The 27,989-nt window shown below is 44.1% G+C and overlaps 1 protein-coding gene across 1 annotated transcript in view; it reads left to right on the top strand.

The window, feature by feature from the left end:
* The first annotated feature begins 306 nt into the window (after positions 1-306).
* The window catches only part of LOC119160928 (nose resistant to fluoxetine protein 6), a 119,767-nt gene continuing 92,084 nt past the window's right edge, over positions 307-27,989 (top strand). The window contains exon 1 of the mRNA XM_037413206.2: positions 307-447. The gene's annotated coding sequence lies outside the window, so the exon portion shown is untranslated. The remainder of the gene's footprint in view (positions 448-27,989) is intronic.

Here is a 27,989-nt window from a genome sequence, read left to right as displayed (position 1 = left end):
CAGACAGTGGTTGGAAGGAATGTCGGCCGGGCATCAAGTTTCCGCGCAGGTGTGTACAAACGAAAGAAAAAAAAAGGGGGGGGGGGGAGTAGCTTTCTCTTCTGGCTCGTACGTACGTATCCGATCAAAGTCTCCGATCACGTGAGTCCTTCGCGCGCGCGTGTAGCCGACACGAGCAAGCAGCAGCAGCAGCGGAGCCCTCGGGCGTGGATTGGTCCGCGCCCCTCTCCCCGAGCGCGCACCCCTCGCCGAACCTGTGTGACGAGACGCCCGCGCGCACCCCGCGGCTTCGGCGAGGAGCGGGCACTTCTTCCAATAAACCCGGCTATTATCCGCCGAAGACTCGGGCCGCTCCATCCCCGGCCTGCTCAGCAAGCAACAGAAAGGCGCATTCTGCCGATGACAACAGCTCCTTCTCTCGCCCCTCGGATGCCAGACGCCTGAATGGTAAGCGCACCTCTCCCTGGCGCCGTCGACGCGCCCGAGCTGACTGACCGGCGGCCTACTCTCCGAAAGTGAGAAGACATGCCGGTCAGCGAGCGCGCGCGCGCTGCGGAACACGCTGTGCCACGCCGATGAACAATAATGGCACGTGGTGAAGCGACCCTTAAGTGCCTGTTGGTCAGGCTGATTTGACACGGCGCGCTGCCTTTTTGATTGCGTATCAGCCTCATAGCTATAGGGAATCGCCATCTGTTCTTCGCGGTTCGGCTAAGCAGACGTGCAAGCTTATTCACGTATTCATGCGCGTTGTTCTGATCTCCCTCTGCGGGCAGTGTTCAACGTTCTCGTTTCAGTATCGTGTCATCATCATCTTTTCACCCTTTTGATTGTTCCTGTGATTGATTCCGACTGAGCTCTAGGTTACTGACTTCTGTCATGAAAATAAAACATTGGCTTGCCCCGAGTTCAAAGGCCTGTTCTCAAACCTTACTGTTTCAGTCAACGTTAAGAATTCTCTGCCTCCGAGTTCCTCGTGTGCTCTTGTGAGAAGATGTGGGCACTGATCGTTGTTCATTCTATATCATTTGCCTCGACAAAAAAAAAAGAAAAAAGAAAAAAAACGCCCCGCCGCGGTGGTGTAGTGGCTTAGGTACTCGGCTGCTCACCCGCAGGTCGCGGGATCGAATCCCGGCTGCGGCAGCTGCATTTTCGATGGAGACGAAAATGTTATAGGCCTGTGTGCTCAGATTTGGGGGCACGTTAAAGAACCGCAGGTGGTCAAAATTTCCGGAGCCCTTCACTACGGCGTCTCTCATAATCATATGGTGGTTTTGGGATGTTAAACCCCTCATATGAATCAATCGACAAAAGAAAAGAGTGGATACAGTGTCGTATAACGTAACTTTTAGAGAAAGCTTGAAATGCCTTCTCGCTCCCCGCAATCGGTGAACGGAAATTCACCCGAGTTGCCTCACATTGCTTCAGGCTATTTCAGCTCGTGCGCGCTGTCGCGTGCGTTGGCAAGGCCCATATCTCGTTCAAAGAGGTCCGAAGGAGACGTTGTTACCTGTCTGGATGTGGCCAGACTTGACCTTTGGTGTCGTACACCGTGAGCCCGACCATTACCTTATTCGTTCTAAGCGCATTTGTCACGTGTGGTCAAACGTGTATTGTGTGTTTACGCAGCGCTTAAAATTTGGAAGGTTGGTGATCGCCTGTCCGTGGAAAATTGGCTACCTCGTTTGCGAGTTTTTTTCGGACAGATTACTCGCAGACAGGGCCATTTCTTCACGGATGGGCGGATATTACGAATGATGGTCGGCCTATTCAACTGGTTTAATGAACTATCATGCAACAATTCAAGCACGTACGTCGAGTGTCTATAATTCTTGAATTTATTGCTCTTCTGCATTAGCAATACGCTATCAATGTGTACCGCTTCTTATCTGAAACTTTCAACATTAGGGTTAATAAGTCGTCTTCAAGCAGTCTTTTACGTATTAAAGCAACAATTTTTTTAGAGAATTCCTTCCTACACGGAACAGTAAGCGACAGGAACCACTGATGACTTGGACAATTTCAGACATGATGTGTGACATGATCCTGTTAATATGTGTTACTTCTTTAGCATTGTTTCTTGTAACACAGGTTCATGTGTGACATGAACCTGTGTTTGTCTTCGTCTTGTTGATTAGTTGCCATCATTATGTTTTTGGGTGTGTGCGCTGATATTATTAAGTTTGCCTGGGTACCGAAAGGGCTGGCAGTATTGTAAGATAAAAATGTGTTCGAAATAGTAAAAGTTGAAATAAATCAGATATGAAACACTTATGCAACAAAAACGTGACCCACTTTCACTGGATTCTGAAGAGGCAAAGTAGACACAAGCACACTGGAGGTCACACACCTTCAAGCCATGAGGCATAAAGAGAGCTTCCACTGGTGTCTAGTTTTCCTTCTATTGTTTTTTTTTCTTGTTGGTGAGGAAAGACTATGCAATGCAATAATTCTAAAAGATTCAACTGGTCAATCTTATAAACTTCCAGTAACGTCATTTTCTCCCTTTTTATTTTTGGTGACCTCAAAGCAGACCATTAATATACGAAAACACACTGAAATTTCTCACGTAATAATGATGTACTCGTGCGAAATATAAGAAATGCACATTTAGCCTTCGTTGTCTGACAAAATTAAAACAAAATAAATCTAAGGGTATTGAAGGAGTACCTTTTATTTAATGCTGCTTTTTTATAAGTGTTATTTTAACGTGTATACTACATTAAAAAGAACACGCAGTAGTTCGACCACCATTGATGAAGATGATTGTTGATTTGTTGATCAATACTGCGTCTATTTAAATAAATTTATCGAGCGTACGTGTTGTGTCGTGATTTGTTCAAGCTTTAGAGCATTAAGAAATTCGAATGAGCAAACATATCATTAATGTGAACTTGAATCTGGAAATTTTACCTTGATGTGAAATAGAAGGTGACTGCAACGTTCTTAAATCGACACTCTAAGGGCGTTGTTATTCCCCACACTTAAGGAAAACCACGCGAGAGCAACGAGTATAAAAAGAAATAATACTCAAAAGAGAGAGGTAATCTGGTTTCAGTTTCCCTTTGCTTCAGTGTTAAAAAGCGGAAACAAATAGAAATGAAAAACATCACAGCATATTTATGGAGTGAACTATGATGAGTGGGGCAAAGCTTCCGTCCTTCCATCTGTCTGTCTGTCTGTCTGTCTGTCTGTCTGTCTGTCTGTCTGTCTGTCTGTCTGTCTGTCTGTCTGTCTGTCTGTCTGTCTGTCTGTCTGTCTGTCTGTCTGTCTGTCTGTCTGTCTGTCTGTCTGTCTGTCCACCATCCTATCAAACTAAACCACACGCAGTTCGCGCCTCCACGCCATCTAGTGTTCACTTCACGTGGATGGATGGATGGATTGATATGGCTGTACCCTTTAGATTGGGCGGTGGCTCACACCACCAAGGCGTAATACTTAGTAAACCAAAAACTAGATTTTTTGTCTTTAAATAGTGAGGTTGAGGGTTCGTACTTTGCAGTAAACGGTTTAATTTTCACTCGTGCCTTGACTTTAGCCACCAATCAGATAACCTCCTTCTGGTTAGGTCTACCCCCTTAAAGTCTATGTTGCCCTCCCTGTCCCTAAACCCCAGTGCTTTGAAAAACTCTGCGCCATCATCCTGAACTATAGGGTGAAGCCCTTTACAGAACATTATCAAGTGTTCGGCAGTTTCCTCTTCCTTTCCACATGCACTGCATACCGTGTGTGCAACAGCGTGTCTGCACGTACTGCAACAGTGCAACGCCACTTAGTGAACATTGTCAGAACTAAGGGGTCGCTACGACAACGGAGGAGAGACTGAGCCTCAACGTAAGGAGTTTGATTTGTGGGGTTTAAGGTCCCAAAACCACCATATGATTATGAGAGACGCCGTATATAGTGGAGGGCTCCGGAAATTTTGACCACCTGGGGTTCTTTAACGTGCACCCAAATCTGAGCACACGAGCCTAACGTAAGGAGTTTCGCCCTTAAAACGAAGAGAAAATGGTGAAGCAGTCTTGCAAAAGGTGTTCGCCCGTTTGGCATAAGAACGGCCGATTACTGTGATAGAAAACGAAGAACCTACTTTTATTCCTTTATTTTAACGCCAAGCCATCGCAGCTCGATAAAATCATTGATTTTAAATTATCGCATTGTATATTTGTTTTTTAATTAATATTCAATCGATTGTAATATTATTTTATCAGTGAGCAGTTAACCAAAGTAAATGATGTAGAAGTGGGGTATGTCACAAAAAGCAATTAAGTGAAATTCGATCAGTGGTTCCTCCGCAAACGCTCTTTGCAATTAGATGATTGTGATATGAAGTAAATGTTCAACAATTATATCGTAAAAGCTGTTTCTCATACTTATCTTTCTTTCCTGGCTCTCTCAATACAAGTCCCGGACCTGAAACTTTCTTAGGTGATCTTGGTACTCCAGCTCTGTTGAAATCCCAAGTTTTCTTTAGAAATAATAGTGAAATATTCGTCATTATTTCACACAATTAAGTTACTAATAAATTCCAAATTTTCATGCATCTGTAGCGCATACTTAAAGGAGCGCTAATAAACCTTTCTGAATCTATTTTAGACTGTGGGCGAGCGTTCGCGCGTATGAGGAAGACGATGAGCGAGAACCAATTCAGGACGTACAGTATGTCTTAAGTGAAAAAGACATTGAAATGGTGGACGAATTTTTTACATTATTATATGACGTCATAGCACCTGCAGAGCAAACGTTGCTGACATTCGATAGCATAAAGATATAGTTTATGACGTTCCTCTTCAAAAAGTAGTAATGAAGAAAAACGCCGCCTGAATTCCGCCTGGCTGTACCTCGGAATGAAGCAGTAGAAGTCATCGCAATAAAGGAGCAAGCCGGTGCGCTATGACGTCATAATTCACTCACTGCCGAAGGGGCCTTTACTTAGAATCAACCACAGTTGTTGTACAAGAAAACTTCAACCAAATGTGCACCGACGTACTCTTAGTGAAGGCGGGTGATCAGTAGAAATGGTTACATTCGAAAAAAGATAAGATCAAAGCTCGTATTTATAAGGTGTTTTTGGATGAGTAAAAGTTGTAAGAAATTCGCTAAATAAGTGAGCGTTTCATTAATGGGGCCTTCAACAACTTTTAAATATACAGAGAACTTGCGCGTTATTCCTTCCTACATGACGTTTCCCGTCTTGTCGACACAATTGGTGACGCCATTAGGGCAGGTCCCATGACGCCATGAGAGAATAAGCTCTCGATTGGTCCATTTACGAGTGATGTCAGTTGTGATTTGTTTCGTATACTATGCTTCGTAACTCAGTCGCACATCTGTTCTGCCTTGTCTTGCATGACTACCGGGCGCGATAGCCATGCGAGACAAGCAGTGTGAGTCGTTTCACTTCTTTTCGCAATTTTTCGTTTGCACAAGTGGAGATCCCAGCTCCAAGCTGAAAAGCGCGAAATCCTGATAGGCTAATACTTCCCACGTGCTTTTGGAAGAAGTAAATGGTGAGGATGAAATAACCCCTACAGGGAGGCTATAGAGGGGGCGAGAAAAAAAACCACGCCCTCTTCTGTAAACTCGCACTTGTTTAGGGGCATTTTAATGAGAGACCGACCATTCCGCAAAAAGTGATTGCGGCCGAAACGCTTCCTGAATAGGGCCTCGTGTTCGTAAAGCCAGGTGTTAACTTTAAATGTTTTGGTGCTTGCCAGAATTTTTCTTTTGTATACCTTAGAGAAGGCTCCACTTAAGACGTGAAAGTGATTAGTCGAAGAGTTTAAGTACGTGCCTTGTTTTAAGGCGAGCGCTGCTCCCAGTAATTTTTCCCCGACGCCGCAAGCGATGGACGCTACGTCGAGAACGATCGTTGCTCAATCTCTACAAGACGATTGCGCGCTGCTATCTCTCGGTTAAACGCCCCAGGGGAGGGGTTTTACACATACGTCCGAAGCAGCTCCTACTGCGTCTCGCGCATTCATTACGTCATCCCAGCCGAGGAGCGTTCGCATCTCGATGGCTGCATGCCTGGCATCTCGGCATGCAGTGAAGCACGCGGAGGAGCGCACGACCTAAAGACGGAAGCTGCCACAGGCCGCGTGCAGCGCGTGCTGGCTGCCCCGCGAGCGCCCGTCTCGATGGGCCAAGAAGTCTTTCGTTGCGTTAACAGCAGCTCATTGGAATTGCTAAGACGCCTCCTGCCGCCCTACTTATCGAAAGCGTGCGAGGTTCGCCCTCAGCGTGTTTTGCCTTTCTCCTTTTCTCCTCCTTATGTCTTCATTTTTTGTTGGTGTATATATATATATATATATATATATATATATATATATATATATATATATATATATATATATATATATATATATATATATATATATATATATATATATAATGAGATATAACAGACAGTAATGCCAAGGAATGTACAGGGGAAGTTATTAACATTAATGGAATGTAAATAAGAAGAAAGAAAAGTGGATGAAAAAATTACCAACTGTAAGCAGGAATCGAACCTACGACCTTCGAATCGTAGGTTCGATTCCTGCTTACAGTTGGTAATTTTTTCATCCACTTTTCTTTCCTCTTATTTACATTCCATTAATGTTAATAACTTCCCCTGTACATTCCTTGGCATTACTGTCTGTTATATCTCATTATTATTGTGTTAAAAACACGGAAAAACGAGCCCTTAGGTATACACTTCTTTCCCTTATATATATATATATATATATATATATATATATATATATATATATATATATATATATATATATATATATATATATATATATATATATATATATATATATATATATATATATATATATATGCAGCAACCCGTTTCGCCGGACGCGCAGTCTCTTTCAGTTGAGGACGTCATTGGCTACGTGCGGGACGTACACCGTGCCATGTCGACGTGTCTGACCGGAGAACTACGCAATAAGCGCGGTGCGTGAGCAACTAGATGCAAATTTGGCAGGATCAGGAGACCAACAACGAGCTGTTTTGCCTAAACACGACTCATTTATTTTTTTTATTTTTACAACACCAATGAACACATTCGTCCTGCTCACGGCACGTTATTTGTCCACCCGGACATTTCCTGCAACATTCCTTTGGACGTCCGTTCCTCCTCCCTCCTTGCGGTTGGACTCGCCTGCGGCGCCAGGGCAGGCGCCCGTGATGGCTGAACCAACGCCACCTAGACTATACTCAACCGAACCCGGCTTCGAAGGAGGGGCGCAGCTTCGACGGGGGCGTCGCAAAGTAAAATGCCAAAATGCCAAACGTCCGGGGGGCCGTATACCGCATTGTGGGGTTCTTCCGAGAAGCTAGCTTCACGTTGTTTACCGAGTCTTGTCAGGAGCCTGTCCGCAACGATGCCCGCATGCGCGCCGCAGGGATTCGAAGTTGCCGACGAGTGGCCTGAAAGGAGGTGGCCTTGTACGCATGGCGGCAAACGCACTCGTCACGCACCGAAACGGCAGTCCACACGACGTGGCGTCCGTTAGCCATCTCCTTGCCGTTCTTTCAAAGAGCGTTTTAATGCAATCACTGGAGTTGGAATCTCCCGCAGCTTCTCGTGTAGAAGTGAAGCCGGCGCACATACTTGACCTCAGAAATCAACCCTCATCGTCGCGAGATCGCTCGCAGACCATTGTGTACACAGGGTGTTTCAGCTAAATATATATATATATATATATATATATATATATATATATATATATATATATATAAATATCATGTACCGACCAATGCGTGATCGCTTACCACCGGTGGTCGTGATGAAACGATGTCTTCTAGGTGTACATGTTGGAGAGGATTCGATAAAGTGGCCATAAATGACACCTAATTGGTCATTTCCATTGTACTTGAAATTTCGAAATTTCGTATCCATCATTTTTAATAGTCTTAGGGTGCAAAGCGTAAAAAGCACCTTGAGTTCAACATTTTCGGCACCTTCGCGCCAGTAAGAAAAAGGAGATGATAATATTAAAATCCCTCCAGAAACGGTGACTGAAGTAACATTTATGGCTAAGATATCGAATTATCTCTATTATGTCTAGGATACAGCCTAATCATGCACACCGGTGGAAAGCGATCACGCATCGGTCGGTGCCTGAAATGTCATAAAAACAGCTTAGATGAAATATACTTTAAATGTGTCGTTAATTATCATTAGACCATGTGTAATAATTATCATAAACCACACGCAACGCCTCAATAGTATATTGCAGCCTATCGGCTGCATTATAGTTTTACCGGTCTGGACTAAAGAAGCGGTTCAATATAACCAGCCCTTCGATCTTCCAAGGCGGAAGCTACTGTTTTGTAAAGAAAGCACTACTGCCCAATTTTGCTGTTATACATAGAAATATTACTAAAATAAGTGACAAGTAGTTGTGTTACGTGAATTATTCGCTGCCGAATAGCCCCCGCTAGAACCTGGCGGTGACGTGCAATGCAGTGGAAGTGAGGCAAAGGCAGGCTTCCTGCTATACATTGTGGTTGTGTAGTTGAAAACTTTTTTTCTTCCTTACAACAAAACCAACTCTTTTGAAACTTTCTGCTTGTCTCACTGACAAATTATACTATGCAACAGCATAAAGTCACATGATTACTTTGACGGCTACTTTGCGAAAATTACGCCGCAATATGAGTCAAATGGTGGTTTTCCCTAAATTTGGCACAATATTTTGGCACTATTTTTTTTATTTGCGCCCGAAGTATTTCGATCGTTTACTATAGGTGCATATAAGGCATAAATTGTAAAAACATTACTGGTGAAAAAAATTGTGCGTTGTATAAAAAAACGGTATATGTGCAGCATGTTGCAAATTTTTTCCAAAGCGATTAAGAAACTTAAAACACAGCGGAATAAACTATCATAGTCATGAAAGAAGAGCGCCTTACAATTTATAAAAACACTGTTTCGTATATTTACTCAAACCAGTAATATAAAATTTATTTGGCATAACACAATTTTTCTTGGGTGCCCAAAGTTTGAAGCGCCCTCTAGGCAAGACAGTTTTTTTTTGTGTGAAATATAACGCCTCAATAACTACTTTTCAGATTCACAGGTCTACATGATTTTTTTTTTTCAGCATGATCGCCAGTGGTCGAAAATTGACCAAGTACATTTGATATGGAATGAGCCATATACAGGGTGCCCCAGCTCTTTTTAGTCACAGTTTAAATATATTCCACCATGCAAAAAAATACCACGTGACAAATGCGTTCGCGCGTCAGTGCGAACGATGATTCTAGTGCTCCCTAACGTTCCGCGTACGAACGATCATAACATTTGCCCCATTGTGCTGTTTCTACAGGCAGAGATGATGGTGGTAGCTTTGCGATGAAAACGTTTTGCTATCAGCCACAAAAGCGATAACCGCTGTGGCTGCTTATCGCTGTCATGAACCGGTACGAGTGAAGCGCATCGTTAGTACGCGGAACGGTAGGAAGCACCAGAATCATGGTGCACCATTGGGTTTGTCACGCAGTATTTTTTGCATTTCACAGGCATTTGTAGTTCGCAGGAAAACATTATTAATATAACAAATGTAAAGTTCCCAGCTGTCTAATTGGACGTTTTGCAAACCGATGTACGACTTTGTATCTGAAATTTTTTATCCATGTTTGTGCAGTCAAAAGTTAGTAAATTAAACAGATCTAATTAAACATTATTTTAAAGCACAAAAAATAGTCTGACTAACTTTAGGCAACGGTCAGCAGCATGCATTTGGTCGCGTCGTGATTGCGTGCGTAGGCATATTTTTAAACTCTGGCTAAAGATAGCTGGCGCATCGAATATATATATATATATATATATATATATATATATATATATATATATATATATATATATATATATATATATATATATATATATATATCAGCTTGGCATATTGGCAGTGATATCATGACATCCTGCATATGCTTGAGAATTCAGAATGAATATATATATATATATATATATATATATATATATATATATATATATATATATATATATATATATATATTCTGAATTCTCAAGCATATGCAGGATGTCATGATATCACTGCCAATATGCCAAGCTGACTAATGAACGAAGGTAGAGATAGTAACTGTCTCAAAGAATTTTCAATGGAAAAGCGCAACTTCGGGAACATCGAAGGAATTTTTCTGTGCTTACATTAGTGCCCTGTGTATTTTTCTTTCCATCTTTTTTTTTTCAAACGCGCAAAAAATAATTTTGCAAAAGTTGTCTAAAGTACGCTTTATAATAAAATAAACCGGAAAATTTTTTGTTCGGACTTATGTAATCTTTTATAAAAGCTTTTATGGGAATATGGGCTCAACAGCGCTAGATTCAGCCAGAGTTTAGTTTACAAGAACCTTAGATAATACATTATTCGTGCAGCATAAGGATTTGCTGCAATCCGCTCTTAGAGAAATCGCGAAATAGCCTTTTTGTGTCATTACAGACCCTACTGCTGAGTTCATAATAATGAAACCAGCATATAATATTGCGAAGGCAGATAGCTCATTAGAAACGGTTCTTGCAAGATGAAAGCTTTGCGAATTTGCCCCATGAAGTGCCTGTAGGCAGATAGTAGGGAGTTTTAGTGCTGGGTACGCATTCTCTTGGGGCGTTGCGGGCTAGGGAGCACGCGGCGTTGCGTGCCCAACCCATACCCAACCGGAATGCCTTATAGTTGGCGCCACGGTGGCACGCACGCAAACGCAAGCTGCACGAAGTTCACACGCGCTCGCAGAGCCATAGCCTCTTGTCGCGTAAGTGTTATTTAGGTCTTTTTATGATTTAAAATGTTAAATTAAACATGCATAAAAATCAGTACACTTTTTTTATTGTGTACAGTAATCTGGTATACGCAAAAAAGTGAAAAATACAAGGTTACTATAACGACAGTGCCGAAATCTTGTGACACTTCGTGCGACCGCAGTCATGAACATATTAGCTTACGCGTAATGTTTTTGAGGTGAAAATGAATAAAAAGGTTACTCATTTGTAATATTGTCGTTGCGCAGTTTTTGCACCAGATGTACAATGCACAATGTTTCTGCAATAACAAAGTTGTGGTTGTCTGTTTCACTATAGCCGCGCTAGATGGTGCCACCTATTCAGCTGGTCGGGGGCTGGCATATGTTTTTTAGTTTCTATGTTCCAGGCCATTCTAGCTTTGGAAATCTGGCTGAAACCATGTAATCGCTATAAGGGCTCGCACTTTGACTTACTTTAACTCGACGGCTAGAGTATCCGCAGTGCGGAATTGCGGATACCGTGAGTTCTTGCGAAAGTGGACCGCGCGGACGCATGGCCCCATCGCCCCAGCGATCTTGCGACGCATCTGTTTGGGGTTTCGCGCATGCGCAATACCGCCGCCCCAACGTGCTGGGTACGCAAGCCGCTTGGGTACCCAGCACTAAAACTCCCTATTTCCTACATTCTGTGCGGAATGTGGCCTGCTATTTTTATCGCAGGCGGCGGCCACCTCGCCCGCAGGTATCGTTCTCGCGGGTGGCTGGCGCCATATCTTCCATTCGCTATATACAGAAATTATGCAATAATATTTCCTATAATGCTCCCCTCTTCGCTATAATGAGGATACGTTCTCAATCACAGTTAACATGCATCTTCCTATATGGATCATCTCATTGAAAAAAAAAAAAGAACGTTTCGTGAGCCCGTATTTAATTAGAAGCTTCTCTTCAATATCTGCCCGAGATGGCGATCACGGCCGCTGCAAACGCGGCTGAGGATGTACGTACTTTTCAGGTACGGGACCTATATATATCTTTCCGCGCAACTACGCACGCTAAGCGCGTTCGCGTAAATGTAAAATTTGTGCCCGATGTATGTGGAAAGAAAGCGGATGTGGTGGCTGGCAGGGAGTATATCTTGAGCGGTGGGTGAGCTCACTTCTACAACGAATTCGTGTAAACAGCGCGAGCGCGTCGCACGGATAGTGGGAGAAGGCGAAAGCGTGACGGCGTTTGCGCTCGCACCGAGCAATCTCGTTCCTCACGCCTTAACACGGCAGCGGACGTGAACAAAACGCCACCGTTTTGCCGTCGCATTACGATGACGAATTGACGGAAACACGACGCTCGCGTGGCACAATTGTGTACACGGCTGATGATGTCCCTGACAAGGGAGCAGCGCGGTGTCATCATCGCCTGCGGCCATAAATGCCACTGTCGGAGCTACGTGGAAGCCACCCATCCACTCAACGTGAGGCAACTTTTACCATCTAGTGTGGACCCTCAGTTTAAGCGGGGACATCACCTTTGCTTTCTGAAAGCTCCGCAGGAGTCAGTGTAAATAAATGAACAGAAACAGCTTGCGCAGTAAGTCTGCCCCGTATAATTGTAACTTTTCCCGGAGCAGCGGAAGTGACGAATTTAACGGTGTAGCTCAGTTTGCTCACGTCGTTTGGCATTACTATGATAGGTATTCCAGTCGTTTTCGCGAGGATCGAACCAGCGGTGGAAGTTTTCAAAGCTTTTTGTTCGCACGACATTTCACGACCGCCTTCGCTGATATGTCCAGCGTCACCACTAGCTGGACTGGACTATGAAGGATAATACAGTGTTGGAACTCGTGCTGTGTGCGCATCTGCACGTGCGTGCGTGAATACGGCCCCACAATAAGTATACGCGCTGCAACTCTTTAGCCTGACAAGTTTGCAATAACAGATATGGAAGTAACAAATATTGGCGACACTCTAATGAAAGCGACCGGCCAGTGATAAACAACTCCCCCGAACAAACACACTTGTCAATGCGGATATACTCTATACTCGATGAAACATCACCGAACAGCTGCTGCAGGTGATCCACGCCAATGAGGACCGCGAAGACAATGGCATGGCAGACCATGCAATTTGTGAAGGAAGTGGTTAGAAAGTGATTCAGGTAAATTAATTTAGAAAGAGAGAGAGAATCAATGACGATGGTCTTTTATATTTGCGCCCGCATCTGTAAGCGTACCCAAGTTGCTGCTGCTTCTTTTTGTGTGTGTTTGTGTGTACTCAAGGTCACGCCGACTTTCGTCACCCTAGCGTTCATTAATTCCGTCACCCACCCTTGTAGCGAAAGGGTGTAAACACGTGGATAATGATACCTATGGTGGCGGCTACAAGCGCGTGTTGTATCGAAGTGGCTGTTTCTTATTCTCTTCTCGTTTGGCTCCCCCGCACAGCCCGTATGTACATAAACAAGCACCTCGTTGTATACCCGAAAAGTGGGCGTTAAAAAGATAGAACGGTCTTCCGCGCAGGGGGCGTCGTTCACTCTCCGAGTCAAAAGGTGGAGAGAAAGAGAGGGGCTTCGCGTGAATAATGGACCACTCTGGAAGGGGACGAAAAAACAGAGTAGCGAGTATAAACTAAAGAGTGACGGGCCGAGTTGACAAAACAGAACGAAAGGTGAAATGGAGGGGGCGAGTGGCGGAGAATGGTCCCGCGCGATGTGCCTGCAACCGGTTTTCGAAGTTGCGCAACGCTGCCCCAAGGCGCGACCGTAGCAGCCGCGCGTCGGTTGATTAGTATACCGATGAGCAGGCGTGCGACAGCCGAGCGTGCGGCGGGCGGACTTCGAGGCGCGTCGGGCGCGTGCCGGTGACGCGTCGGAACTGGCACCCGAAGAGACGGCGAAAGACTTGCCAACTGCGGGGCCCGCCAGCGGTCGTTCCGTTCATATATACATCACACTCTGGACGCCGGCGTTGCGCAAACCGCTTGTGGAATGGGCTACGTGCGCCGCGGTGGTTTCCAGTCCCCCGCTCACGGTCAGTTCTACGGCAACCCAAATACGAAGAATTCACCAACCCCGAGTCGTTTGGATGCACCTTAAAGACCCGTAAGCGAAAACATACAGCCGCGCGCGTCGCAAAACCGTGCGTCGAAATATATATCTTTATGATCATTACATGCCGCACTGTGAATGTTCTTAATTTCATAGAATACTGAGGACGTATGCCATTCCTTCTTAAAATCCTTGCGATGGCTCGCGGGATTTACTTTTTTGTCCCTTTTCCAGAAACAGGAGAGGAGGTGTCATGACTTCCAACTTTTCGAAACAGTAAGATGACGGGAAATCCCTTTTGCACAGGGTCGATTACACTTCGAAGTGCAATTATTAATTTCTCCTTCTTTTTTTTATCGGTGTGTAGTGAATCATTGGCAAGGGATGCATTCACATGGGAGCGTATGCCATCCCAGGAATTCGCCAGACGTGCGACGACTTCGTGAAAGCCGCTTTCCGAGATTTTTATCTGCAGCAGAACTACTACGCGAGCCACCGGCTTCTTTTCTGCAACGTTGGTGGATCTCTTTCACATATGCAGCTCGCAAAAATAACGATTGTAAAGAAAAGAAAAAAAAACATCGGGGTTTCAGTGCAGTAATAGAGTCGGTTAAAGTCTATGAAAGGGTCACCGCTCGAAGGAAAGTGGCTATACCGGCGAAGACTTAGTGATGGTTGTGCAAAACTGGCGTGCTCCTTTGGTACCAATAAGAGGGAGTCTGGCCGATAGACGAGGTTACATCTGCAGCCAAGAAAGTAAATTAATATTGCAAGTGGCACGATAAAACATCCCTTACGTTTTTCGGTATTACCTATACGTGCATTTCATTAGCTTGCTATGGTGTGCATATGTATTGTGCAAGTAATAAAAAAGAAGAAAAAAAAGGGGAAAAACTCGCATGGCTTTTTATGTCAGGACTGGAAGACAAAGGATACCCGGCATGTTTTTTTTTGTTATTTATTAATATTGTGAGAGCTTCAGATGTCACGTCTGTAGCTGTACATTTGGTTAATAATTCAGGGTATTTTAAGTCGCCAAACCACAATATGATCATAAGAGGCGCCTTAGTAGAGGTGTCCGGAGATTAAGACCATCTGGAAATTTTCAACGCGCATTGATGAATCTAAGCACACCGAGCTATAGCGTTTTGCCCCAGCCGAAAACCCGGCTGCCTCGGCAGTCAGGAATCATAACCGATGGCGAGTGTGGTTTGTTGATGCCGTGGCTCATGCCTAATTATAGCTCAGCTCATTGCTGCAGGCCCGTAGCCAGGTATATATATATATATATATATATATATATATATATATATATATATATATATATATATATATATATATATATATATATATATATATATATATATATATATACATATATATTGGGGGGGGGCACTTGCTGAAAATTTCGACAATTTGAGTAAACACTTATTATGATAATTTCTTTTGTAAAACACTCCCTTCACCAACAAAACTTCGGAGGGGATGATGGCAGGCCTCACCCTCCTCCCCCTGGCTACGCGCCTGGTTGCAGGTTTCAACCACCCACTTCCTAGCGATTCTTATGGTGAGACACCTATAGTACGATTCTGCCACATAACATTATGCCTACATCTATTAAGTTGACTCCTTGCCCGACATGACGACCACATAGAATTTTCTTTCCTCAAAGCGGCTTCAAGTACTGGCGGGACTCTGCAGTATAGAATACCACAGACTGTCAAGCAGAATATTTGGGTCCGCGTTCAGCTCGAACCCTTTATTGCCGCAAAACTGTTGACGAGAAATACTCTCCCACCGAGCGCAGTAATGCACGTGCATTACTGCGCTCGGTGGGAGAGTATGCACGTCTGGCAGCTACAATGTGCATTCTTCAAACCATCGCGTTGACATCAACCGAAGAAGAAAACTGCTTCGAGGCACCCAAGATTCAGGCGGGTTCATATATAACACGCTTATGAAATAATGTTGAAATAAATAAGGCCACCGTCACATGGTCAAGCACGTAGAATCACATGAAAGTATATCAATAAGAAAGGACGATTGGCGCAGCAAAGTAATTATCAGACCTACCGAGCGGGTGATGCGCTAAAGTCATGCGTTCGATGTCCGATGGCTGGGTGTGTGTGTGTGTTTTTTTTTTGCCTATATTTTCTTCTGACACGAAAAGAAGAAATGATAATAAGAGACAAACGGGGGGCGACGCCAGTACTGAAGGGGCACTAAAAAGAAAAAAGATTTTTTATCGTATTGGTAAATTGCACTCTTTCGCGATATTATTATCACCACGTTTGCCGCGAGGAAACGTTTGGTAATTGGGGAAAACACGCAAAGAAACGAAAATTTGGCTAGTAACGTTACATCGAAATTTCCTAAACAATCACAATGACGTCATACTTTTCGACGGCGTACGTCATCCCCGAGCAGTGAAAATTTCGGGAAACTTTATGTGAACCAACGTCTCCGAAATTCGAGCAGTTCACTTCGAAATCTGGGACCTAAAGCACAGATACTTCGGCGTCAAATTTAGCTGTTAAGGTTTTACCTTGATTTCCTCTTCCCTTGATAAACATGTGATGGTGATACAAAGGTCATTAGAGCTTTCAGATACAAGTTATAAATTTTACCAGATTCATATAGTTTCACTTTTGTTTTCCTTTAAATCTCATCGCGTCCTTCGCTAAATTCAAAACTTCATCTAATGCACCATTCGCTTCAGTTTGGACATTATATATTGAATACCGAACGAAACGTTACCCTGAATATTTTTGTATGCATATTATGCACGGCAGGGGCTGGACATAAAAATTTTAGGGGCGTGGGGCGGAGGGCACCTTCATTAAATGGTCATTTGTCGCTCTATAAGCCATGGCGAAAACAATTTCGGAGGAGGGGAAGGAGCATGAGCCCGGTGTGTCACCTTCTGGCTACGCCACTGATGCACCGTTTTATCACTGTAACCACGTCTACGCTATGTGCGCGCGCTTCATCGCCATTAGGGCGTTCACTCTCTACGATGCTCTCGACAATAGGGCCGCGTAATATAAAACCTCCGTGGGAGCCGCGCAACCGAATCCTTATCAGAGATCTCGTCTGAATCACTTGGCCGCGTGCCTTTTTGCGATCTGAGATATTTTATACTGCGCAAACGGAGAAGCGCACTGCAGCGGAAGGCGCCTATGAGTTGGGGAACCCGATAAATGGACCCTAACGTTTTATACGTGTGGCGATGACCTCATACGCGATTACGAGTTTCGCCGTCTTGATTGGGAGCCGATTTCATAATACAAAGCTGTACGGTGGCCCGGACGCGATGAGGACAGATTGAGAACGCGCGCCTTCCATATCGCGGCGTCTCCTCGCGGCGACCCTATTCGCTTCCATCTTCGTTTTTTTTTTTTTGACACACCTTCAGTGCTTGAGCAACGCCGATAGGCCATGCAACTCCTCTTTCGCATTGACAGCTCTGTCGAACGCCCAATAGGTTGCAAAACGTTTCGCACACCGACCACAGTGCCTTCATGAGAGATTAACTGTGAATCGCTGTGCATGAGTCCCGCTGGCAACGGGTGTGATGGCCTGACTGTCACGCCGTTGCCGTGGATTTTATGCCAGCCCGTGATGTGTTCCGCCTCCAAGGTTTATTAAATGCGAAGCATTTCTTAGGAAACTTCGCCGACTTTGAGTGCATCTATCTATCTATCTATCTATCTATCTATCTATCTATCTATCTATCTATCTATCTATCTATCTATCTATCTATCTATCTATCTATCTATCTATCTATCTATCTATCTATCTAACTAACTAACTAACCGCTTACGTTTCGGTGCTCCGGTGGTCACCCCCTTAACTTGGCGTGAACCAAAATTAGCATGAGCAAGATGTTTTGACGAATATGATGCGCTGGAGAATACATGAATAATGGCACAATCCCGTCGCCTACGTCGTAAAGCACTTCCCGCCAGGTAGTGGCACATACCCACGAACGTGTATGGGCCACTGGTATGCGGGTATGTGCCACAGGTGATTGACACTTAGTATCTACCCAGGAACGAAGAGAACACACACGGTCAATTTGAACGCGCAAGCGTTAAGAAATACCCGGTATCCGTAGCTTCGACCCGATGAATGCAAAGAATAAATGTCAGGGTCCCATCTGGAATCAAACCCAGCATTCGTCGTGGCAATGAAGCATTTCACCACATAGTTAGGCCAGGTCTCGCATCTACTTTTCAAATAGTAAATAGACGCTAATCTTCTTGAAACGTCAGTGTGCGGCCTACCCAATTTTATGAACATTACATGTGTATGCTCCTTTGAAACAGCCGTTATGTCGGGTTAACATCAATTGTGGTTAGTTATTATGCGCTGAATTTGATTTATGTAGTTCTGTCCAGGGCCACCATCATCACGAGCACCAGCGCTTTGTATCAGCTTCTGGTGTTGCTAATACACATGTTCTAGTTGGCATCATTGCACAAGTGCAAACAACTGGTTATATAAACACCTACAACTCTTCAACATATGTGTGTGGGTGCAACGTTTGTACATATATTTAGCGTCATTTCATGACGCGTGGCTCTATAAAAAAATTGCAACATGGTCACCTTCCCTACGCATGCTTCGCATAATGTCGATTGCCAGGTACGTAGGGTCAGCCGAATTTTATTATTGTTGTTTTCTTATCCACATGCTTATCTTGCATGCTTGCAGTTTTCTCCACGGCTGCTGAAAAAACAGATTTTTTTTTTGTCATTAACTATGCGCGTATCGAGCGAGACAATCATATTAGGTGATGGGGAGGTGGTTCGGGAAAATAAATAGGCACTATTTTTGTTTAGCTGAACACCTGTGCCCTTTTGTCATTGAGTATACAGTGCCTCGCAGAGGACCGTATTCAGCGGAATGCCACGCAAAAAAAAAAAAAAAAAAGAATCGTCGCATCCGCGTGCACTTGTCGAGGACACGTAAACATGTCCTGTGAGTAAGGCATAACACATGCTATAAGCCATCGCGCACTTTTATCAGGCGTAATTTATGACAGCGAGATTGTCCATTTAGAAAGCGAGTGCGGTGTTTTGTCCCGTGCAAATTGTTCTACACGTATACCACGCATTGGATGAATAAGGAAGAGCCTATATAGTGCATCGAAAGTAGGCCCGAACATGTCCAGAAATAAGATACCTGAGAGATTTGATTTCTGACCCGATATTTACTATTTTTATTATGAAATACATTTTAACATGGATAAAACATGAATTTATAACTTTTAACATTGATTTAACGTGGGCATAATTTACTAATGAAAGCGAAACTGAAGTGCCCAACAGTGCAATTGACATATTCTACAGGCTACAGCAGGCGACATAAAAGACGTCTTTCTTTCCGTCAACTATTCGAGAGGTCTTTCTGTCTCCATTCTTTAACCCGCGTACGCTATCCGTGCTATCATGGAAAGCGGAGCCTCGCCACACCCGCCGCGAAGTACAACATCGATAGTTGAATATATATATATATATATATATATATATATATATATATATATATATATATATATATATATATATATATATATATATATATATGTGTGTGTGTGTGTGTGTGTGTGTGTGTGTGTGTGTGTGTGTGTGTGTGTGTGTGTGTGTGTATAATTCTACCCTGTGGTAATCTCAAAAATATATATGGTGTTTGCCATCTTCAGCGCTTCACTTTTGGTTCCACGGCCAAAGTGTGTCTGACTGAACCCATCCGCAAAATTTATCCCTGACTGTTTTTTCCAAACCTGTGCTTTTCTTAGGAAGGACATCCCTTCTCCCATTTGACGCGACCACCTATCTCAATTAGTTTTAAAACATGATTCAATCTGTATAGATTCTCGCGTTCATATAATGTCTCTAGTTATACTGAGATGTGTAACACACACACAAGCACGGAAACACACACGCGCGCACGCACGCACATGCACGAAATGTAATAATGTTGAAAATAGTGAGCACATATCGTATTTCTCATAATTTCGGGATTTTAGGATGCGTTTCTCGAAACAGCGAACACATATGCCGTCGCAGACTATAGTTTATACACGAACAGCGGAGATCGTGGCCGATCGCGCAATCACCGAAATCGGCCGGGCACGCTCAATCCAAGCGGCGAGAAAAACAAACAAACGATGCGTGTCCGTACTCCGATATGATCGACCTCCGTTTCATGTGCGCATGCTGTAGTTTCGGCACACCGCCGCTGGAGCCGCGCCAACATTGTCTCCTAAGTAGCAGTTCGTATCACGTGATACACTCCCCCCCCCCCCCCTCTGTGAGTCGAGCACGCGCTCAGTTTACTATTAAATCTGGCCTCTTAATTTGTTTTCTCCATTTATTTTATTACAGGCAACCCCTGTTGCCGGGTTATCGACGTTGCTTTAAAATCCCGGCAAGTCGTCGGTTACACGGTGCTCGGTTAGTGACTTGATTGATGCAGGTTCACTTTCTATATATCACATTTAGATGTGACCACAGTGCTATAGAAGCCCGTGTACTGCGTGGTGTCATTCCACGCTAAAGAACTCCAGGATGACGAAATTATCTGGTGCCCTGCGATTATTTGGTAGTTTGGACCACTTGGGGGCGTTGAACCCCATAAAACAGTGCACTGCCGGAAAGTCAAACCATTCAAACCTGCCTGGCATAAGGTCGTTTTTAGAGGGCGACTTCAGTAGAATGGACAGTATCATTATTATTTTTTTATTTTATGTTTTTTGTAAAGAATGCGATGGTTGCGAAAAAATAAAAGAAATCTCAAGCTTGATTACAATAAGCATGCGTTTTACTGTCGTGTACCTTTGGGCATGCACAACATGACATGAAGAGCTGTACTTTCTTTAAATATTAGCGACGCTCCAGCAGCCGCCGCGATAGCCTCGCCGTTACGGTGCTTCACTGCATGGAAACGTGAAGTTCGCGAGGTGGTATCTCGGCTGCGGTGGTCGCATTTCGATGAAGCCGAAATACTTGAGGCCCGTGTACTTAGATTTAGGTGCACGTTTAAGAATACCATGGTGGTCAAGATATCCGGATTGTTCTACTACAGCGTCTCTCGCAATCACATCGTCCTTTTGGGGACGTAAAACCCCAACAACTAATAATTCTATAGCGACGCTCTTTAGAGGTGGCGTCTGAAATAAAATACTGCTATGCGTGTAAACAGTGGCCGAACACATTGCAGTGGGGCACGTACTCTCGTATTCACCATCTCAAATGCGCGCACCCAGCAGGTTGCACCTATTGTGCTTTCAGCCACGCACACCGCTGCACGCGTTTCTATTGTTCGTGATCGGGCATCGGCTGTTGTTACACTGCAGGAACAAGCAGGCATACCTGCTGTGCGTCGACAAGTATACGCTTCGCATTTTTGCATACATCTGCTTAGAGTCGTGCATGAGCTCAGTAAGCCAGCCATCGCGGCGCAGCTGGCATTGAATGATAGAAAACAATGTGGCGGAAAACGCCGCAGCTGTGAAGCATAGAGAAGTCACCCGACCTATCTCTTGATGTCTTTAAGAGAGTCGGTCCTTTGCGTTATACCTTAGGTTAGGACAAAATCCCTGCCCGATATCATTCTGCTCATGTCTGCATAACTGACAACCTCTAATCTCTATCTATCTATCTCTCGCAATGTCTAGAAACGCATTCTCCGGTGCCGTATACACACGCGGCGGTATATCGCTTCAAGCTTACCCGCAGTCAATGCGTGTGGCTCTTTTGGGAACATCCTTCTAGGGGACTCTTGTGTTTTGTGTCTAGGGGACTCTTGTGTGAGAGAGAAATAAATTATCAGTATTATCATTCCGCTCACAAATCGGTGTGTTGTCGGCACGTGCTTCTGAAAGAGGGACAGAGTGGCCACAACGCACAAAAGACAGTCATTCCCATCTGTACGGCCATTACTCTCTGCGCGTCTCCTTACCTGCATGACGGCCGGATGTACGATGAGCAAGAGAACAATTCCGACTCCGAAGCACCTGTAATAAGCAATCACCCGACTCGACAGTCATCTCCTGTGTTCTTAAAGCATCCCGCGTATTAGCTTGTATACTACATACGCGAATATAGCACCACAAGCTCATCATGATACTCCGATAATGCAAAATACAATGATGCGTATTTCTCGGAGCCTGCGTGTTTGTTTATTTGTTTGCGTGTGGTGGGGGAGGGGGGGGGTCTGCGCGTGCCACACCCTGCGTCGTCAAGTGCCCTTGAGTGTCTCGCACATACTTTTCAAAGTTTTTTTGCATAATGCAGACTTTTAAAATAAAAATGCTGACAGAAAGGCACCTGTCACTTTCGCATATGCGAATTCTTCATCGAGGTAATAATACCTTGCTGTGCTATTCAACCTGTATATTCTATGTGCAGTGGGTCTCATCGGGAGAACGCTTCCTCAAAAGTAATTTTTGTAAGCTGTATGTTCTATATTTGACTTTTCAAAGAGCTGAGAAGTAGCCGTTGCTTTATTCATGCTCTATTATCTCTTAAATCATGCCATTAGGAAAACGGTGGATCATGGGGATTACAAATAGCAGATGAATTGTCTCGTTTTTTTTTTTACTTTAAAGCGGATCCAGTTTTCTCAATGACCATGATTCAGCTTTTTTTTCTTTCTTGTCGGCAACCCTTTTCGCCTCATTGTAGCCCTTATAACCGTATATTGAACTGCGTATAGCGCGTTTGACGTATTCAAGCCTAAGTGTGAAAAATATGACTTCCGTGCGAGCTGCGCATATGGCTATATAATAAAGTACAACCTAATAAATATAATCTCTGCCCACGGTCATCACTGTTATACAGTGAAAAAGTTTGGATAGGTCCAATAGCATTTGCCTATTTTCGTGCCATCAAGCACGGTTCCGTATCTCAGATTGGTGATTTTCCCATACAAACACATGTTGATGTCACTGGGTTCGGGTCGATGTGTTGAACGTTCAGGCAAATTTAATTTCGGCAAATATCCCGACATCAGTGCCCGGGCAAGCACATTATTTTATGCCTATAGGGTGAACGAACCTTTAGTTATAAAGTAACCGTAGTGATTTCACTGTATCAGCCACAAAGCCCTCGCAGTTACAACGCAAAGCATGTGTCACGACTCTTTTGCGTAGACGAATGGCAGGCACGGCGCAGTTCTAGTGGCGAAGCTCGCATTTATTCCGGGTAGAGTACTGCATGGGTCAATTTTTTCGGCCCGAGCCCGGCCTGGCCCGAGCCCGGCCCGGCCTGAAAACTTCATTCTCCGGCCCGCCCAAGCCCGGCCCAGTGTTTTTAAATACGGCCTGTACCCGGCTCGGGCCCAAAAGGTTTGGGCGCGGCCCGTTTCAGCCAATTATGCCTGGAGCATAAACAAGGAACTGTCCAATATTCGATAACTTTGACGATACTTTGACGAAACAAGATATTTTCTAGACTGTCTTGAGAACTTCTTTTTTTATGAATTTCACTGGTATATTCTGTGTGTTTTTCAGGTAATTACGCCCGTAACACTTCCTGGAAATAATTACAGGGTAAATTAAATATAATTGGGTTGTATCATGAAAGCAGTGCCAACCGCAAAATGTTGTTTTGTTTTATTTCAGAGAATGACTACAAATTATACTACACCTATTAATTGAAAAAAAAACCCTGGCTGAATTATATATTTTTAATCCACATAATTTGCAGGAAAGCCGGGTTTGTCGAGTATATGTAACACGTCTCCAGCAAACGTCATTTATTGCGCCATGCAATTAAAAAAAACACGCTTTAGATAATTCTGGGAGGACTACCAAGGGGCGGGAACTCCCTATCCATGTATTCACTCACGGCAGCCGCAGAGCCGCTTTTACCACTGGCTGTTGCCGAGCAGCCTACTAGAAATAAATGATGAAGAGAAAATGTCTTTCATGGCGTCACTGGTGAGGTCCCCAAATAGAGAAAAATGACGAAAAATTGAGCGGGGGAGGGTTGCCGCGGAAACCCTACTTTCCCACTTCGCATGCATGCGCAACGCGCTCGTGCCTCTTTTCAGGTCCGCAGGCCGCTTGGCCAATGTGGCCATGAAATTTTGTCAATCTTTTTTTTTAAATTTTGTTCGTGTTTTCTGAAGAAGCCAAAGTTAAGCTGACTGATTTCTCAGTAAGATGAAACTCGTTCGCCACAAATAAAATGAACTTTTTATTGCACGTTTGTATAAAAAAACTCACACTTAGTGTGAATGGTCGATTTATAAAAGCAACTTTCATTTACAACTCGCATACGGACATAATCAGCAAACGTTGAACCCGAAATACCCGAACCTATGAGAAAACTACGTATCAACAAACGCGAGTATGAGATGTCGTGTTTGGTTCAATTCACGTTTGTTATGACGGCGCGCAAAGCTTCCTTGCAACTGTGCAGCTTGCGAAACTGTGCGACGCAAGCAGGTTAGGCTTCTGTAGACACCTAGGAAAGATAAACTAAGCACGTGCAACCTATATATGTTAAATTTTTTACAAGAGTAGGGACTCAAGTTTCCAGTTTTGATGTGCCTTACTTATGCGGTAATATAAAAAAAAAACAGTAGAAATCGGAGGAAGAAGTCTAAAGGGATGCCAAATTCCTGAGCTCTGGATGCCGCAAAAGCAGTCACACATTTAACAGGTAAAAGGTGCCAATGCACCCATGCCTGTACACTTCCGCCGCCCCGTTTCAAGGTGTACAGCAGCAAATCAAAATCATAATCATGAACTTCCGTATATAGCACTCTTGCTTCCCCCGCTGGTGTGCTTGCACGTTTTTGAGCGCCATGAGAACACTTGCGCTTCGACATATGAAGACACTTATGAATTAATGTCAAATTACGGAAAACACAGTGTCCGTAAAAATAAGCAAAAAACTTGTTCTATATGACGGACATTCCAGATAAATCCTTAACGTTTTTTGGATACTTGCCAAGTGCTAAATATTTGCAACTGCCTTGCTAGCACAAAAAATTGGGAGCATTTCCATCATTTGGCGCGCCCCTCATAAGAGTCATTTCGCACCTCGCAGTTAAAGTGCACCAACAACAGCTCCTGAGTTATCGCGAATCGCGTAGTATACATACGCAGGCGGAGAAAGCCTTGGCGAGCATGCGTGTGCATCTGCGTACTCGAAATTTTTCCCTAGATAGCAGCGCGCACATGTTATATACACTATTATAACATTAGCAGTGTACTGTTGCTGTCGCAGCAGTTCCACCTGGCAAATCTTTACTTACGGTATGCAAATATTAGCAAAAACATATTACGTGTATCTATAGCATACGGACGGAGCCAAATGCCTGACGTCATGTATTTTCCGTTTTCAGTGCATGCAAATACACTCCAGCTGGTCTAAATTAGCCGAAGCCCTCAGCTACGGCAGATTACGTAACCTGGGCCGCTTCGGGATGTTAAACCCCACAAAACAACAAAGTCGAGCATAGTATAGACGCGCGATTATATTGATATACGGGGTGTTTTGAAGGAATGGGTACAATACAGTTTGAAAACTACAAAAAGGGGGCATCTGCGTTCTACCTGCGGTATTCCCTTTGGCAGAATGCATCTTCAGATGTCTAAAAACAATAATTACGGCAGTAAATAGAGAAATTAAAGCAATTAACTTTTAACCAGTCGAGATCGCTGGTCGATTCAAATGTGCGAATAAAGTTCTTTCTACGATTATTTTATAGCCATTTTGAAATTTTGGAATGGCGGCAAGTGGTAATCATCGCTGAACGATGAAATCTGGCTAATTTAGCTGGAGAAACGAAAACCGACGCACCAAACAATTCAAATACCAATAACTTCGAAAACACCCCCAATAAAATGTTAATTGTCTTAAATTTTGTGAAGAGTTATTTGTTTTATTCCTCTAATTCCCGCCGTAATTATTATTTGTACGCATATGAAGATGCCTTCTGCCAAAGTAAAGGGAACATCGCACGTAGAATGCAGATGCCTCCTTTTTGTAGTTTCTCAAAAATACTGAACATATTTCTTGAAACACCCTGTATATGAGACTCGGGCCTAATACGGGCCTGACTCAAGTTCGGGCCCAACCCGAGCCCGAAGCTCATGATCCCGAGCCCGGCCCGGGCCCGATCCGACAATGCCTTTCCCGGCCCGACCTGTCCCATGGGCCGGGCCCGTGCAGTGCTCTAATTCCGGGTATAGACGGCTGCAACCTAAGAAGTCCGGAGAGGCCCCACCCTGACGACCGAAGCGCTGCAACCAGCCAACTCCGCGACAAAAGAAATAGTCCCGCTCGTGCGATCGGCAAGGTTCTCCGAAGGTGGGTAAGTGGCAGTCCGGCTCATGACGTCAGCCTGCGCACCCACTGGAGAAGGTTTGTGGGCACCCGCCTTCGAGAAGAAAATGTCGCAGACTTCTAAAGTCGACTGTAGTGACCTTTAGGAGGAAACAAAAAAAGTAAAAGTACAGCACTGTCTCTCACGATCATGTTATGCATTTTTTTTTGTCTACCAGCCGTCTCCAGCCACGCGTGGGCATATCATACTTACGACCACCAACTGTGCTCGGAGCTGTCTTTGCGCGTTCTTTTTTTTTATTATTTGGCGTAAGTTCACCAACCTCTTTCAATTCCGCACCCCACTCTTCACCTATCCGCTAAGAAAATTACAATCCTTATTTATCTCTTTGATCAGGCAGTGTTTTTCCGTGTATCAATCATCACTGCCCGCCGTGAAGATACATAGGCTTGCACGTCTAAGTTAAAAGACTAACGGAAGGTCAACACATTGGTATCGTCCCGTTTGGCGATCCGGCAAACAAAAGTTCGTGCCCTGTCGCAGCCGTTAAAGATACGAGTGATAATTGTCTTCTCAACAAACGGCATTCAGAGATATAGGCCCATATAATCGCCATAACGAAATGGTTTTCGTCCGCGTGCTCGTACTGCCCTTTGTAAAGTCTGCGTGTGGCCAGAGAGTTTTTTTTTTTTTCTCCTTTCATTCGACAATGACCTCCCCCTTCGGGAAAACAGGCGTGGTTTCGAAGCGTTCCTTAATTACAGATGGCTTGCATATATACAGAGAATACCGCACGTCAGTGGTTGCTGAAAGTTAAGCACATGCTGAGGCAGATTGATGAGTGGGCCTAGTTGATGGATGTTTATCGTGCAATGACTTACAAAATAACACAAAGAACAGAGAGTAGAAGAACAAAAATTTGTTCTTTCCTTCCACTGTCTGTTTTTTAACTGTGTAACTACGAAGCTGATAGCGCTGAAATTAAAATTCCGCAGCATAGAGCAATCGGGTTAACTGCATGACTGTGCCAGCGTGTTCGGTTTTCTAATGGGTATTATATTGTACTGTGGAATGTGCGATTGACTGGGCAGCTCTTTTTGAGTAATGTAAGTTGTAATTTTTAAGGCGAAATTTTATCTTTCTTTTTCTTTTGTTCGAGAATAGCTACATTTAGACGCAGTGCACGATTCCTCGTAAAATGAATGCAACACCGCATGTCGAAGCTTACGCCGTCGATGAAAGTTATGTAATAAAGATATACGGGATTAACACGTTATGTGCTCAACGGAAGCACTTTGCGAAAAGCTTACAGGCCCCACAGTAAAATCAATACAAAAAAAAATTGACCCCGTATCTGCATGTAATCTGCGAATGTCGTCAAAAGACGATAGTCTTCCGTGTGGAGAGAGTGAATAATTAATTTGATGTTCTGCGCGAGAAAATTGGTGAATGGTGCTTTGGAGGCGCTGCGATAGAGTGCCTCGAGCATGCAGCGGAGGCGAACGAGCGCATTAAGTTACGTCACACGTGAGACATGAGCGCCATCTGGCAGTTTTCTTAGAAAACGGAGCGCGCGGCTCCGAGACGGGTGTGCGCGCCCGTCTCAGAGGTGATAAGGTGTACCCTCGCAAGGCGACAGGTAGGTGCCACCTCCATCTCGTTTTAGCAAAGCACTGGAAACACTCGCCTTTTCGTGCAAGCGTTGCATGGTTAGCGCAGCGTAAGGAGTGATACGGTCTTTAGAATTACCTATGTATGCATTTTCTAGTAAAAGACGCACATGCAGAATATATACGTGTTGGTATGGTACCCCAGACATGCGCAATAATTGCTTTTAATTGACAATTGCACAAATATGAAAGCTGAAT

Source organism: Rhipicephalus microplus, chromosome X (genome assembly GCF_043290135.1).
Source record: "Rhipicephalus microplus isolate Deutch F79 chromosome X, USDA_Rmic, whole genome shotgun sequence".
Taxonomy (NCBI): domain Eukaryota; kingdom Metazoa; phylum Arthropoda; class Arachnida; order Ixodida; family Ixodidae; genus Rhipicephalus; species Rhipicephalus microplus.
This window is presented reverse-complemented; position numbering and strand designations above follow the sequence as displayed.